The 14,738-nt window shown below is 43.3% G+C and overlaps 1 long non-coding RNA gene across 1 annotated transcript; it reads right to left on the bottom strand.

Annotated features, from left to right (window-relative positions):
- Nucleotides 1-206: 206 nt before the first annotated feature.
- Nucleotides 207-13,475, bottom strand: LOC137517824 (uncharacterized). Its single transcript, XR_011020678.1, has 4 exons — nt 13,400-13,475; nt 3,838-3,943; nt 2,729-2,848; nt 207-344 (listed from the first exon to the last, which is right to left on the bottom strand). It is a non-coding gene; the product is annotated as an uncharacterized lncRNA (long non-coding RNA).
- Nucleotides 13,476-14,738: the final 1,263 nt, after the last annotated feature.

The raw sequence follows: 14,738 nt of genomic DNA, 5'->3' as shown, positions 1-14,738 counted from the left end.
GTGAGCATGTAGTCATTATGTCATCACATTCTATTGCGAGGGTTTGTGCTTCATTAGTTTTAAAGCTATTCTGAGCTGGTGAATAAGGAGAAGAGTTCCTATAGCTTCCAAATCTCTCCCATCTTCATGAATAATCTGCCTAGAACAGAAAACAATAAGTCAAATAATCCATTTTTGATGACATAACTCATTTTTCTAAAGGAAAGTGAATGTATCCATTGGTTTTATTTGTTCAAATGTGATTTTTGCGGAGGAGATTAATGCACTGTACAGCGTTCCCTTCATGTGCTTGATTGCATATACATGAGCTTTGCCCAGCCGTTTGCTCATGGATTAGACGTCAGCTAAAATAAAGGACATTTGATTTTGTTCATTAAACCAGGAATTAAATCATATGCATAATTTAATTAACATGATATTCTAAATACAAATACAAACATGCTACTGAATATAATTGAACAGAGTTACAACAAGAAACAAGTATTCAATTCAACAATAGCTATTGTGTTATTTACAAATATAATTACAGAGCATCTTCCAAATATTAAATTGCACAAACACAACCTGCCTCCGACTAGTAAGCTGAGCTTCTAATAGCAAAAAGACCATTTAATCCAATAAATGATTTGTTTTAATTTGTATGTTTGTATGTCCGATAATGTCCTTTAATCTGTGGCGCAGCAGTATTCAGTCTGAGAGAGGGAGGCCCATCATGTATGGATTTTAGTGGCTGTATAGTGTACTGGTTAAGGGCACTGCCTCTGACACAGGAGACAAGGGTTTGAAACTCAGCGCTTCCTGTTCAGTAAGCCAAGCACCTATTCATTATCTTTTATTACAAAACTGCTGTCTCACTGCACATACAAATTAGTTTTAATATCAGCCTTAGCTACATGTAAATTGCACCACATGGTTTAAAAACCTACAAGTATAAAAACAACTATACCTGGCCAGGATAAGCGCGCTATTATATATGAGGGACCAGATCCAGTTACCAGCAGAGTGTGATCGCCCAGCCGCAGCCTATGCAGAAAACACACCGCACACTAGGATCTATGTGGTCCTCACCCACCACCTATGCACCGCACACACGTGATCTTGTCGTTGGGGCTATCTCAGCTATTATAGCAATTTCCTGCAGCGCTTCATTGCCATGCTGTTCCACGTATAGTTTTATTTTTTTAGTTGTAGTTTTACTTTTTGGCCACAAGATGAGTTTGTTTACATGACGTCACTCTAAGCGTAACATAAGCTTAGAGAGACGCATGGGGAAGGCAACAGCCAGAAAAAGCGCAGCTTCTGAGAGAAGCTGTCGCTTTTTCAGCGGGGGAGAGGAATCAGTGATCGGGCACCATAGCCCGATTCACTGATTGCCTGGCTAACGAACCGCGGGCCAGGAGCTCGCGTGCATGCGCGCGATCGGCCGCGGGAGCGCGCATGATTCCTGGACGTAGAAACTACGTCCAGGAACTAAAATAGGTTAAGGGACACCTGCAGCTACCTATGACGAGCAAGGGAAGTAAGGGAGAAGTGAGCTGGCTCACTTGCGGTGCGTTTCGGCAAGGGTTTGTAGGTTCAGGGTGAAGTCTAGAATGCTGGGACATCTGTGCCTATAGACTCCTGGGATGTAAATCCGGGCCTGGCTGGAGGTAGCTATCGAACATCTCTCCTGGCTTTACAGCATGCTCATATCTTTCTGACTTGACATTTACTGATATGTGTTGAGGTATTTACCGCACAAGTCAGTAAATTTACCTCACTGGTCAGAAATATCAGCTTGCCATACATAATCATTAAAATCATCTGTTCTCTGCATTAACGCATGCGGTAAAGCTTTGTGAATGCTGGCCATATCACTAATTACAAGCCCCTATGTGCAAAAAAATAATCCTCATGACATACACATGAAAAAAATCGGAGTTTTGAAGGTATTTACGTTTTTTTTTTTTTTTTTTTCATTTTTTAAATGCTGTCACTTCGTTCATTTTTTTGCATGTATTTTATTTATTTGCTGGAGAGGGGGAGGGGGGGGGGGGTGAGAAAGGGTTAATAACTAATGGGGTTTTATTTTATTTATTTTATCCTATTTTATTTATTTCATGTTGGTGATTATTCACAGTCCAACATTCTGGTAGATGCAGTGTGCTGTGAGATCTAAACAGCAACCGTATGTGTCCTTGTAACCCGAGCTTTAGTTTATTCCATTCCTGTCCATCAGATTACTTCTGACTGACTACTGTCTCTTGTATTGCTTGAACTCTATCTGCCTTGACCTGGGATTGTCTACTGTATTACTTGAAGTCCTCTTCTCTAGACATCCACTTTTCTACCATAAGTGCCTGAATGCTGCCAGTCCCAATTTTCACCCTCCGCATTGCTCATTTTCCAGCTACCTTAGAATCTCCTGCACTGACCACTCTTGTTGCCATCCAAGGAATGAGGGGTAACACTGGGGGTCATCACCTAGGAATCTTTGACAGCAAAGAGTTTGGTGCCCTACTTGTAATACCAGCCCAATAGGCTGTCTGTCACTTGACCCTTATATGGTGGTATGAAGAACAGGGTGTTCCTTAGTGTCCCGGCTTTGGGCGACTCCACATCACTCATTGTCAGTTGACCAATAGCATGGGCACAGAAAATAGGGGCCACCTGTACAGATATTGAACTGGAAGGCAAAACATTCACAAATCTCTTTTTCATCAACAATAATTGTAATATGTCTACATACCTTAAAGGGACCCGGAAGTAAGAGAGATGCAGAGGCTGCCATATTTATTTACTTTTCAACAATTCCAGTTGCCGGGCAGTCCTGCAGATCCTCTGGTTCAAATACTTTTAGCCACAGTCCCTGAACAAGCAGGCAGATTAGATGTTTCTGACAAAGAGCCCGAAATTGCAATGCAAATTTTCACATTAACACTGAAACTAACGCAGTTTAATGGAGTCATTTTCATTGTTCAGTCACGTTGCGTTTTTCCAAACGTAGACTGCATGATGCAGACAGTGGCGTAGCTTAGGAGCTGTGGGCCCCGATGCACGTTTTACAATGGGGCCTCCCAAGCACTCTATACATAACAATTGATATGGTGCACCAAAACCTGCCAATGGCAACTACAGTGTCAGAGGTGCAAGAAGGCGATGGGGAGAAGTTTGTTAATGATTACTACTATTCAAAGTGTCTATAAAAGTGATTATTATGAGCACAGGACCAATAGAGAACTAATATTCAATTTCAGGGACGGCCCTACGGGGTTCCTCTGGCCCAAGGGCCCCAATGTGCTAGCAACCTCTGCACCACCTATTGCTACGCCCCTGGCTGCAGATTTCCACACCATGTGCTGCCCTGCATGCAAATTGTGATTAATGAAAGTCAATGGTCCCACATGGTTCGAATGTAAGAAAATAGTATTTTCTTCCAATTCCACATTCCTGCTCCTTGCTGATTGGTTGAGGGCAGTTCAGTGTGACACAAGGCTCAGAAGGGAAATGCACCTTATCCGTCTGCAGAAGCTAAAATACGATCTATGTTCTACTCACATCTGTTTACAAAGCAAACTAGATATGATAGTGCAGTTCTGCATACACCATTTCTGGCAGAGGAGAAACGGAGAAAATGACATTTGTCAGAGGCAGTAAAGATGGAAAATGCCTGGAACAGTTTTCTCTTTATTTACTATATAAAAATCACTGAAATCAAAATGTAGACAGTACGATACATATGTTATGTAAGTAAGTAGAACAAGTATTTATCTACTTATATATGTGTTTTTTTTTCCTGAGATAGTATAGCTGACCCTTGTTTTTTAAAAGGAAGTTCATATGGCAGCCTCCATATACCTTTCGTTGCAGGTTTCCTTTAAATATTATTTTCCACAAATCCAGGTCTGACAGTAGACAAATGCCCATCTCTGCAGGAATTTCTCATCATCTTCAGGGGCTGCTTCTGAAAAGAAGATCACTATTGAAGTTGTACAACAAAAAGTCTTGACATTGAAGCTTCCAAGCTATTCTGAATCCCCCTATGTGATAAGTTCTTTTCTTATTGTGTCAAATGCTAATGCTATTTCATGTATTAATGACTTCTAAAGGGCACTGACCTAATGTTTCAAAGCCCTTCTCTCCTTCGTACTTCACAGACCTTGAAGCTGTGTAAAATAATGTCAGCATTCATCTCAAAGAAATTTAGCTGCAGTCAATACTGACACGGTGAACTAGAAATGTGGAGACAAGCTGAATCACTGACATGCCGTATATTCAGAGACAAACTACCATGAAAACATATTTATTGTTAAAGCAGTGGCGTACCTAGGGCATTTGACACCCGGTGCTGGGTATTAAAAAGACACCCCCCCCCCCCCCATAAAAAAACCAAAAAACAGCAAATGTGGCATGCTAAACGTGACACGGCGGGTAATGCCAGGTGTAGGCTCGCTCCCCCCCCTAAAGTTGTCCTTAGTATAGTATAGTGGCACCAGTATAGCTAACAAAAAATGGGTGCGGCTATAACATGCGCCGCGGCGAAAAATGGGCGTGGCCATGACCGGATGAGGGCAGAGCTAACTAATTTAAAGTGAACCTGGGATAAGAGTGATATGGAGGCTGCCATATTCATTTCCTTTTAAACAATAGGCAGCCCTGCTGATCTATTTGGCTGCAGTAGTGAACTGAATTACACCAGAAACAAGCCATGCAGCTAATCTTGTCAGTTCTGACAATATTGTCAGAAACCCCTGACCTGCTGCATGCTTATTCAGGGTCTATGGTTGAAAGAATTAGATGCAGAGGACCAGCACAGCAGCCAGGCAGCTGGTATTGCTTAAAAGGAGATAAATATTGCAGCCCAATATTATTCTCACCTCGGGTTCCCCTTAAAAGTGCAACACAAAGACAGTGGGCCTTTCCCCAGAAAATTCACATAATTGTTCAGGTTTTCTCAAGAAAATACACGTAATGTGAACAGATTTGACCAGAAAATAGTTCAATCATGTCGGCAGATTTGCCCAAAAAACACGTTCAATCATGTCGGCAGATTTGCCCAAAAAACACGTTCAATCATGTCGGCAGATTTGCCCAAAAAACACGTTCAATCATGTCGGCAGATTTGCCCAAAAAACACGTTCCATCATGTCGGCAGATTTGCCCAGAAAATACATGCAATCATGTCGGCAGATTTGCCCAGAAAATACATGCAATCATGTCGGCAGATTTGCCCAGAAAATACATGCAATCATGTCGGCAGATTTGCCCTGAAAATACATGCAATCATGTCGGCAGATTTGCCCAGAAAATACATGCAATCATGTCGGCAGATTTGCCCAGAAAATACATGCAATCATGTCGGCAGATTTGCCCAGAAAATACATGCAATCATGTCGGCAGATTTGCCCAGAAAATACATGCAATCATGTCGGCAGATTTGCCCAGAAAATACATGCAATCATGTTGGCAGATTTGCCCAGAAAATATATGCAATCATGTGGCCAACCTGGCCAGAAAACACTTCAATCATGTAGCAGACCTGGCCAGAACAGTCGATACACCTGCTAATATAAATTAAATAAAAGTTTACTCACCTGAAGCAGCAGCAGACCTCCTGTCCCGGCCTCCGTCCGGCGCGCAGCTCTCACGATCCTCTGCAGCCAGCCAGCAACTGAAACTCCCGCGCTGAGAGCAGGGCTACGGGAAAATGGCGCTCGAAGCCCTGCATTGCAGACTCCGTCTCCAGAGCAGGGCTTCGGACGCCATTTTACTGTAGCCCTGCTCTGCCGCTGTTGGAGCTGCGGGCTGCTGCTGTCAGTGAACTGACACAGCGTCTATTAGACGCCGAATAGCAGTTCACGCTGGGGGTGCTTCAGCACCCAAACCACCCCCCTGGCACCGCCACTGCCCCAGTATAGCTAGTATAGTTGCCCCAGTATAGCATAGTGGCCCCAGTATAGTTTAGTGTAGCATAGTGGCCCCAGTGTAGCATAGTGGCCCCAGTGTAGCATAGGTGCCCCCAGTGTAGCATAGGTGCCCCCAGTGTAGCATAGGTGCCCCCAGTGTAGCATAGGTGCCCCCAGTGTAGCATAGTGGCCCCCAGTGTAGCATAGTGGCCCCCAGTGTAGCATAGTGGCCCCCAGTGTAGCATAGTGGCCCCCAGTGTAGCATAGTGGCCCCCAGTGTAGCATAGTGGCCCCCAGTGTAGCATAGTGGCCCCCAGTGTAGCATAGTGGCCCCCAGTGTAGCATAGTGGCCCCCAGTGTAGCATAGTGGCCCCCAGTGGAGCATAGTGGCCCCCAGTGGAGCATAGTGGCCCCCAGTGTAGCATAGTGGCCCCCAGTGTAGCATAGTGGCCCCCAGTGTAGCATAGTGGCCCCCAGTGTAGCATAGTGGCCCCCGGTGTAGCATAGTGGCCCCCGGTGTAGCATAGTGGCCCCCGGTGTAGCATAGTGGCCCCCGGTGTACACATAGTGGCCCCCGGTGTAGCATAGTGGCCCCCGGTGTAGCATAGGTGCCCCCGGTGTAGCATAGGTGCCCCCCGGTGTAGCATAGGTGCCCCCCGGTGTAGCATAGTGGCCCCCGGTGTAGCATAGTGGCCCCCGGTGTAGCATAGTGGCCCCCGGTGTAGCCAAGGTGCCCCCGGTATGAGGGAAGCTTGGAAGGTGGGGTGGCGGGGTCCCCTCCTTCCGGCGCTTCCCCCTCCTAATTAGCAGCAGCCAGCAGCTTAGCGAAGCGGGCGGGGAGGACTTACTCACCTGCTCCAGGCGATGGCGCATAACGTTATCCTCACGTGACGCTGGTCTCTCTGTCGCTCACTGTGCTTCCGCAAATCAGGAAGCACAGTGGGCGGTGGAGAAGGTGGAGACCAGCGTCAGGTGACGATGACGCTATGCGCCATCGCCTGGAACGCAGGAAGTAGGTGAGTAAGGCCCGCTCCTGCCCGCTCATCAAGCTGCTGCTAATTAGGAGGGGGAAGCGCCAGAAGGAGGGGACCCAGGTGAGGGAGGTGGGGGGTCCGGCCCCCCTCCCCGCCGCTTTCCCCGCCACCCCTCCTTTCCGGGTTGCTTCCCCCTCCTGTCCTGCCTGCATAGTGCCCAGGCCTCTGTGGGAGGCCTTGGTGACACCCCCTGGGGCACCCGACACCCGGTGCGGGGCGCCCCATGCCGCCCTATGGTAGGAACGCCACTGTGTTAAAGGTCTTCATAGAACTGAACTCGCTGCACTCTTTTCTAGAATGGCATTTTTCATATGAGACAGTAAACTAAATACACAGAGGTCAATATTAACATTCCTGTTCAGGACTCACGGCTAATTGCAGCCACTTCCTGTTTACACTCATTCCAAGCTCCTATTAATGGAAGGAGCAAATGTCCCCCATCTACAGAGAAGTGATAAGAAGTGGCTTGTGTGTGGCGTACGTAGCTTTAGTAACAGAGGGTTTAATTCACAAGAGATTGGTAAAATTAACACACGCAGATAGCTCATGAAGATTTAATGAGTACTTACGACTAGTGATGATCATAATCGGCGAATTACAATTACACAAACTTTTGCATACATTTTCGCAATTACGCCCATATGCAATTACGATTTGTAAATTCAATTGATTTAGTCTAGTCCATTTGTAATAATGTTTTGCATAATTTTGTGCTGACTTTAGCGGTTAGTGAACCTCCAGACTAAAAATCTACTCAGCAGAACTGAAAAGGCTTGGCGTTTCTTTAACAGTTTCAAAGCATCAGAACTTTGTTTTTCTTACCCAAGCCTTATTTTTAGCTGCACAGAAGAAAACTGCCCGGGCATTTTTCCCCTGATGCTGTGCAAAGCATGATGGGATTTCTGATGTTGTTCTCGTTCTGCTGTTTTAGTACAATTTTTTTTTTTTAAATGTTGAATTTGAGATTTGAAGCCTAGCGCGCAGCTGGGAGGGGTGATCAGGACACAGGACAGTTGGAACTCTGTCTCATGCTCCCTGTCACCTCCTTTCAACGAAAAAGATGGCTGCCCCCATGAAAAAGATGGCTGCCCCGATGAAATCACAAACATTTGCCTGTTCTTTTAAAACAGGGTGGGTAAGAGATTATATTACCTATCTATTTTAATTAACATAACTAATGTAACTTAATGACAGTATGTTTGTTTAGGCTGAAGTGTCCCTTTAATAGCACAGCTCCAATACATGTTATTTTCACCAAAAATGCTGCTTCTGTTAAAGTGAACCTCCAGGCTAAAAATTGACTCAGCAGCACTGGAAAGGCCTGGTGTTTCCTTAACTGTTTCACAGCATCAGAACTTTTTTTCTCTTATACAAGCCTCATTTTTAGCTGCACAGAAAAAAACTGCCCGGGCATTTTTCCCCTAATGCTGTGCAAAGCATGATGGGATTTCTGATGTTGTTGTTCTCGTTCTGCTGTTTTGGTGCAATTTTTTTTTTTTTTACATTTTGAATTTGACATTTGAAACCTAGCACGTGCAGCTGGGAGGGGTGATCAGGACACAGGACAGTTGGAACTGTGTCTCCTGCTCCGTGTCACCTCCTTTCAACCAAAAAGATGGCTGCCCCCATGACAAAGATGGCAGCCCCCATGAATCACAAACATTTGCCTGTTCTTTTAAAATGGGGTGGGTAAGAGATTATATTACCTATCTATTCTAATTAACATAACTAATGTAACTTAATGACAGTATGTTTGTTTAGGCTGCAGTTCCCCTTTAAGGAGAAAAATGGGTAGAAGTAAAAAAAAAAAGTTTCAAAAAGAACATCAGTTTTAAAAATGCAAAGGAAAAATGTTTTTTAAAATGTAATTTTTCAGAGTTTAAAACCATTTACCTCAACACTTTTATCAATTTTCTCAAAAATGACAAGTTTTTTTTGAATTTTTTTTTTACATGCATGAGGGCTTTGTAATTAACACCTAAAGTCGGCACAAAATTACGCAAAGATTATGTGAATATTACAATTCTTGATTACACTTACAGATGAAACTAAGATTTTTCCCAAAATTTCGCATTACAACTTTGCATCGCTATTGCGAATCTTGATGAGAAATTACGACTATGCGAAATTTGTGCTCATTACTACTTATGACAGCTACTTAATACACATTAAGTAGCACATCTTGCATTTATGAAAGAGGAACTTTAACCAAGGTTTGAACTTTATTCCAATCAGTAGCTGATACCCCAAGAGAAATCTTTACCTTTTCTCAAATAGATCATCATGGGGGTCTGTATGGCTGATATTATGGTGAAACCCCTCCCTCAGTGTGATGTCATGATCATGGTACTGACAGTTTGCTGTCTGTGATCCTCGTTGCATTGTGGGAAATAATGGCTTTTTCCAACTGCAAAGCAAGTAATATCTCCCTCTGTGCAAAGAACTCTCAGTAATGAGCATTCCGTACAGATCACCTGGCAGAACTAAAGATGTCACTACCAGTGGTAAATTTCAGAATGTAAATCAGGGAGAGGAAAGATTTTACAACGGGGGAAACACTGACTATATAATTTCTAAGCGAGTATTTTAAAAAATAAGCTATTTTATTTATGTTATTTGCACTAATGTTCTTCATTAAAGTAAACCAGAGATCCCAACATCTAAAGAAGCGATACTTACCCGGGGCTTCCTCCAGTCCCATAAACAGTGTGAGTCCTACGCCGTCCACCGATGGTCTGCCGTTCAGCCGCGATCAGTCCCGGGAACTTGCCTAGTTGCGTCTGTCTAGGTCTTCTGCGCATGCACAGGCGGTCCACGCCTGTGCAGTAGACACAAACTAGACCCTTCTGAGCCTATTACTGGGGCTGATTGCCACTGAATGGCAGATCGCGGGAGGATGGCGTAGGACTCGCACGTGTTTATGGGGCTGGAGAAAGCCTCGGGTAAGCATCGCTTCTTTCGATATTAAGAATGATCTCTTGTGCACGTTAAGTAATGCATGCTTTGGCAAAGTAACATATGCATTACCTAAGTAACGTACCCTTTGCCAGTGTAATGAGTGTTACATAATAGCTGCCATGCCAATCTTACCCACCCTTTGTGAATCGACCCTAGAGTGAGCTAAAAGGGCCCTGTAGTGGATCAATATATATGAGTCCAGTAATATATCCTGAAAGGACGGGATAGGAGCTCTGAATCTGAACCCAGATATTACCATACTAAATTTAAAAAGAGGAAAAGTAGGAGAAGACAGCTTAATATTCACCAACCCAGTAGCGGTGCAAGATTGGGCCAACCACCAGACCTCAACAGTTACAGTACATAAAAAGTCCAGTAACTGTTAAAGTCTCAAAGAGGCACATGAAGCTAGAGGTTGATGGGACCTCTGAACTTAAACCCAGACATTACCATACTGAGGTCTCAAAGAGTTGTATGAAGCCAGAAAGTGACAGAACCTCTGAACCTGAACCTAAGCTATTATATTTGGTAGTCTTACCCTTTAAAATGCAGCTATCTCATGTTAGGACTATAATGATTCCTAAACTTGTTCATTTTTATGCTTTACGGACGCCTCTGTTTCTTCAGCCCTGGCCTCTAATTTCTTTACGGGCACCATCAATACTGGTCTGTTCTTTCCATGACTGCTGTAAACAAGGTAGCATTATACTTATTATTCAATGCAAGTTTGTCATGAAGACAAGTAGCATCAGAAAAATGTAATTAATTTGATAGTGAAAGCCTTCATTAATTATCAAGTATTCCCAGAAGAGGCCTCTGAGAGCTAAGACAGAACATGATCTGCTTCCAAATGACTTCGTTTGTATTCTAGGTAGGATCTTGTGATATATTCAGGACACGACAGAGTATATCTCACCGTGCTGAAGAATGGTCAGATGTCCATCTTTAACTAGCTTTGTCTAAACATTGGCTTGTTCATAATTCCAAAGGATTTCAATTTTCAAAGCACATAAAAGAATCGGTGTAAAGAACGCCTTCAGCACCGATACACTCTGGAGGGTTACTGGTTCAACACCGTGCTTAATTAGATACTGCTAATCCAGCATGCTGTTGGTGTTGATTTTGCTGCATGTCTCACGGGCACTTGCATAGCAATAGAAAAATCTTGTAACCTGCAGACACATTTTAGGCGCAGATTATAAATCTATACCATTTGCTTCAACCCTCACAGAAAAAACACTTGGCTCTAATAAAGCGCAGTACCTGATTAAGTTTAACATGTTAGGGCAGTGACGGATAGAAATAGGTCCTCAGTGTGAAATTAAAGCCCGGAGCGTGGGCAGGGGTTTAGAAGCTTTTGGCTTGTTGTCCGTGCCGTTATTGGAGAGATTTCTATCCACTTCCTCTTCCTGGGACCTCCATTGATTCCTAGTATCCTTTTAGACGTGCTGAGGCCACTACAGGGAGCTCACCTGTATATCAGTATATAGGTATGCACATCTAAAGGGATACAGAAAAGCCTTTTTAAATGTCACCTTCCCTTCCCGTTCTGAAGTCCTTCAGAGTATCGAATCAAACTGGGCGAGAAGCAGGGCTGTGTGGCTCCCCCTATTGGCTGTCTGCTACATCTGTCAATGTTACCGCGTGCAGGCCCGGATTTACCTCAGAGAAGCCTATAGGCACAGATGTCCTGGCACCTTAGACTTTGCCCTCTAGGAATCTACAAAGACCCGCTGAATCTCACCGCAAGTTTGCTGGCAGTCCCAGATGTCACATCTCCCTTGCTTCCCTTGCCCATCATAGGTAGCTACAGGTGCCCCTTAGTATTAGGTAGCCAGAGCTATCCTCACTATTAAGTAGCTAGAGTTGCTCCCAAGTATTAAGTAACTAAAGGAACTTCAATATTAAGCAGCTAGAGGTGTCCCCAAGTATCAGGTAGCTAGAGGTGCCCCTGACTGAAGGGAGATCTTGTCAGTTGAATGCCGTGAGCAGGTTGAGTAATCTCTTATTTACTATCTCATCAGGACTCTGCATAGGTAAGGAGGGATGGAGGTGCTCGGAAAGGGGATTGAGCTGCCTTTCCATCCTCAGGTGCCTGTAGGCACGTGCCTACAGTGCCTTATGGTAAATCCGGCCCTGCGTGTGGAGATTGTGAGTTAACGGCTGGTCAGAGCTGGAGGTAAATACCAAGCACTATTGCTTGATTTACCGAATGCTGTAATCTTTGTGTATTGAAATTTCTTGACATTTTTTGATTTACCGCACAAATCAGTAATTTACCACACTAGTCTGTAATTTACCTCACTAGTTGGTGTAAGCAGAAACAGGCTGGCACCACCTGAAGTAGAAAAGTAAAAATTAGCTCTTTGTTAATCAGTCATTAAAATGACAACATGGTCAAAAATAGGCTCTAGCGGCGACAGCCCACTGTTTCGAGCTGCCGATGGGCTGAACGGCTTGAAAAAGAGCTATAGCAGCTCGATACAGCGGGCTGTTCGCCGCTAGAGCCTATTTTTGACCATGTTGTCATTTTAATGACTGATTAATAAAGAGCTAATTTTTACTTTTCTACTTCGGGTGGTGCCAGCCTTTTCCTGCTTATGATTTCTGAGGATTCTGAGGATACAGGAACCCAAGGCTTGGGCACACATCAGTTCCTTCCTATGGATGAGTGCTCCTCCAGCTTCTATTTTTGATCTTACTAGTTGGTAATTTAACTTTTTAGTGCGGTAATACAGTACATTTAGTGAATTGGCTTCTGGCAAGGTGATAATTAAAATCAGCTGTTTTCTGCATTACCAAATGAGGTAACGCTTAGTGAATTGAGGCCAAAGTCTGTAATACATAAAGGGGGTTAAGAGCTTAGTGGGGTTTTAAAATAAATTTATGTTAAAACTCCTCCTGGCTGTGCAGTATGACACCCTAACCACTGGGTGGTGCGCTCATCCCTTGCCTAGTGGGCCTATACCCTGTAATGACTCCAAATATCAAATTTACATTGATGGATTGAAGTTTTGCTTTAAAAAAAAAGTTGAATTGTAAAATGACCATAGCCACGTTTGGAAATTTTCACAGTAACTTTCAACTGTCCAGTTTACATAATGATCACCTTTAGTTTAGATATTATAGTTGAATGGCCATGTTTCAAGGTCTTCAATGAACCTAATAGAATAATATGAAATAATGCAGAAGTTGAGAAAAGTTGATAATTCTTGATGCGATGAGACATGATAGGAGAGGGCAGCCAATATATGGGCTACAAGCATTTTCACACTGAGTTCACCTTCAGCAATTAAATCTTCTCCTGCTCTCTATTAGTGACATGTTCATTGCCAAATACATCATTTAAATTGCCTCTTAAACCATACTTGCAGAGGAAGAGGGACTAATTGGATTCTCGTTGTATGATTAATGATAATACAGCCATTTGCTTATTTCACGCGGTGGGCCAGGATCTATGTTCATCTTTCAGCAGTAAAACCAGTAGAACATATTTTACGGATAAAGTTACACTTCGGTCACCTAGACTCTGGTCACTTTTCAGAGCTTCTGTACATCTTCGCCATAGTAAATTTTGTCTTGTGCCTCAGATGAATCTATGGAAACACAAGGAGCGGAGATGAGGGTTAATGCTTAATAAGACATGCACTTTGTTATGCCGACTCCACATTATCAATCATAATTTTGTTTGGGTTTAGGCAGACTGTTTCTACCTGCTGTAAGTGATAGCAACATAGGAAAAAAGGTAATTTATAGTTCATTTTACTAGATATATAAATCATATGCATGTAGTTTAAATTTTACAGTTTTTTGCAACAGTGGTCCATGAAGAAGGTCACCCAAGGTAGGAAATAGCAATTACACAGGATAACAATAAACCAGCTGCTCCATTCACTTTAATCTATTTAGGACTGGCAGGCTCTGGCCCCTTAAAGTGAACCAGAGACGAAGCATCCTTGTGTATTTTACCATATATATCAATGGGAACATTAGAGAAAACACCTACCCTGCTCTCCGTTTCATCCTCACTGCTAAAAGTGTCTGTTATCAGCTGTGATAAGAATCCCGTACTGAGCATTCAGTCTGGCTTTTCCGGGAATGATTATTGCTGAGTCATTATAGCAGAGCCACAAGGGGGCAGGCTTGGGCTTAAAAAGACACCAGAGAAGACAGACTTAGCTATAATCATTCCGTAGCAAAGCCAGACTGAATGCTCAGTCGGGAATTCTTATCAGAGGTGATAACAGTCAGATTAAACAGAGAACAATGAAACAAAGAGCATATTAGGTGTTTACTGTCATGTTCCCACTGATTTATAAGGTAAAATACATGAGGGTGCTTCATCTCTGGTTCTCTTTAAGGACCAGAGCCTTTTTTTCATTCTAGTGTTCGTGATCATTGTGATTGGCTTACAGTGATCACTTAGTAAGGAACCAATGAATGACATGACAGCCGAAACATCGGCCACAGCAAACAACAATCAGCTCGGGATTTTGGAAAACCACGTAGATTATACATCAGAGAAGGACATTTGCAAGTGCACATAAATGGTCACTTCTGTGAAATAATATGCATAAATCCATGCAATACAGCATAAGGCTGCCTTGTAACTCAACACCCCTTGTTTCATGCAGTTTTAGACTTTATATAAAAAAGGGGGCCTACACCAGCAATATTTGGCGAATCAGGACTGCAGATGCTCTAAAGTAAAAAGCCATTATTTTTTTATCCTGCCTAGAAAAAAAACCCAGACCCTTAAAAGCGAGGGAAAAAGACATTAGCGAACTAACTGATTACGTTTTCTGCTGCTTTTCTTTCGGAGCTCGCACATGAATTGTTGGGTCATCTTCATTCCCAGGTA

The sequence above is a fragment of the Hyperolius riggenbachi genome, chromosome 5, assembly GCF_040937935.1.
Source record: "Hyperolius riggenbachi isolate aHypRig1 chromosome 5, aHypRig1.pri, whole genome shotgun sequence".
In the NCBI taxonomy this organism is placed as follows: Eukaryota; Metazoa; Chordata; class Amphibia; order Anura; family Hyperoliidae; genus Hyperolius; species Hyperolius riggenbachi.
This window is presented reverse-complemented; position numbering and strand designations above follow the sequence as displayed.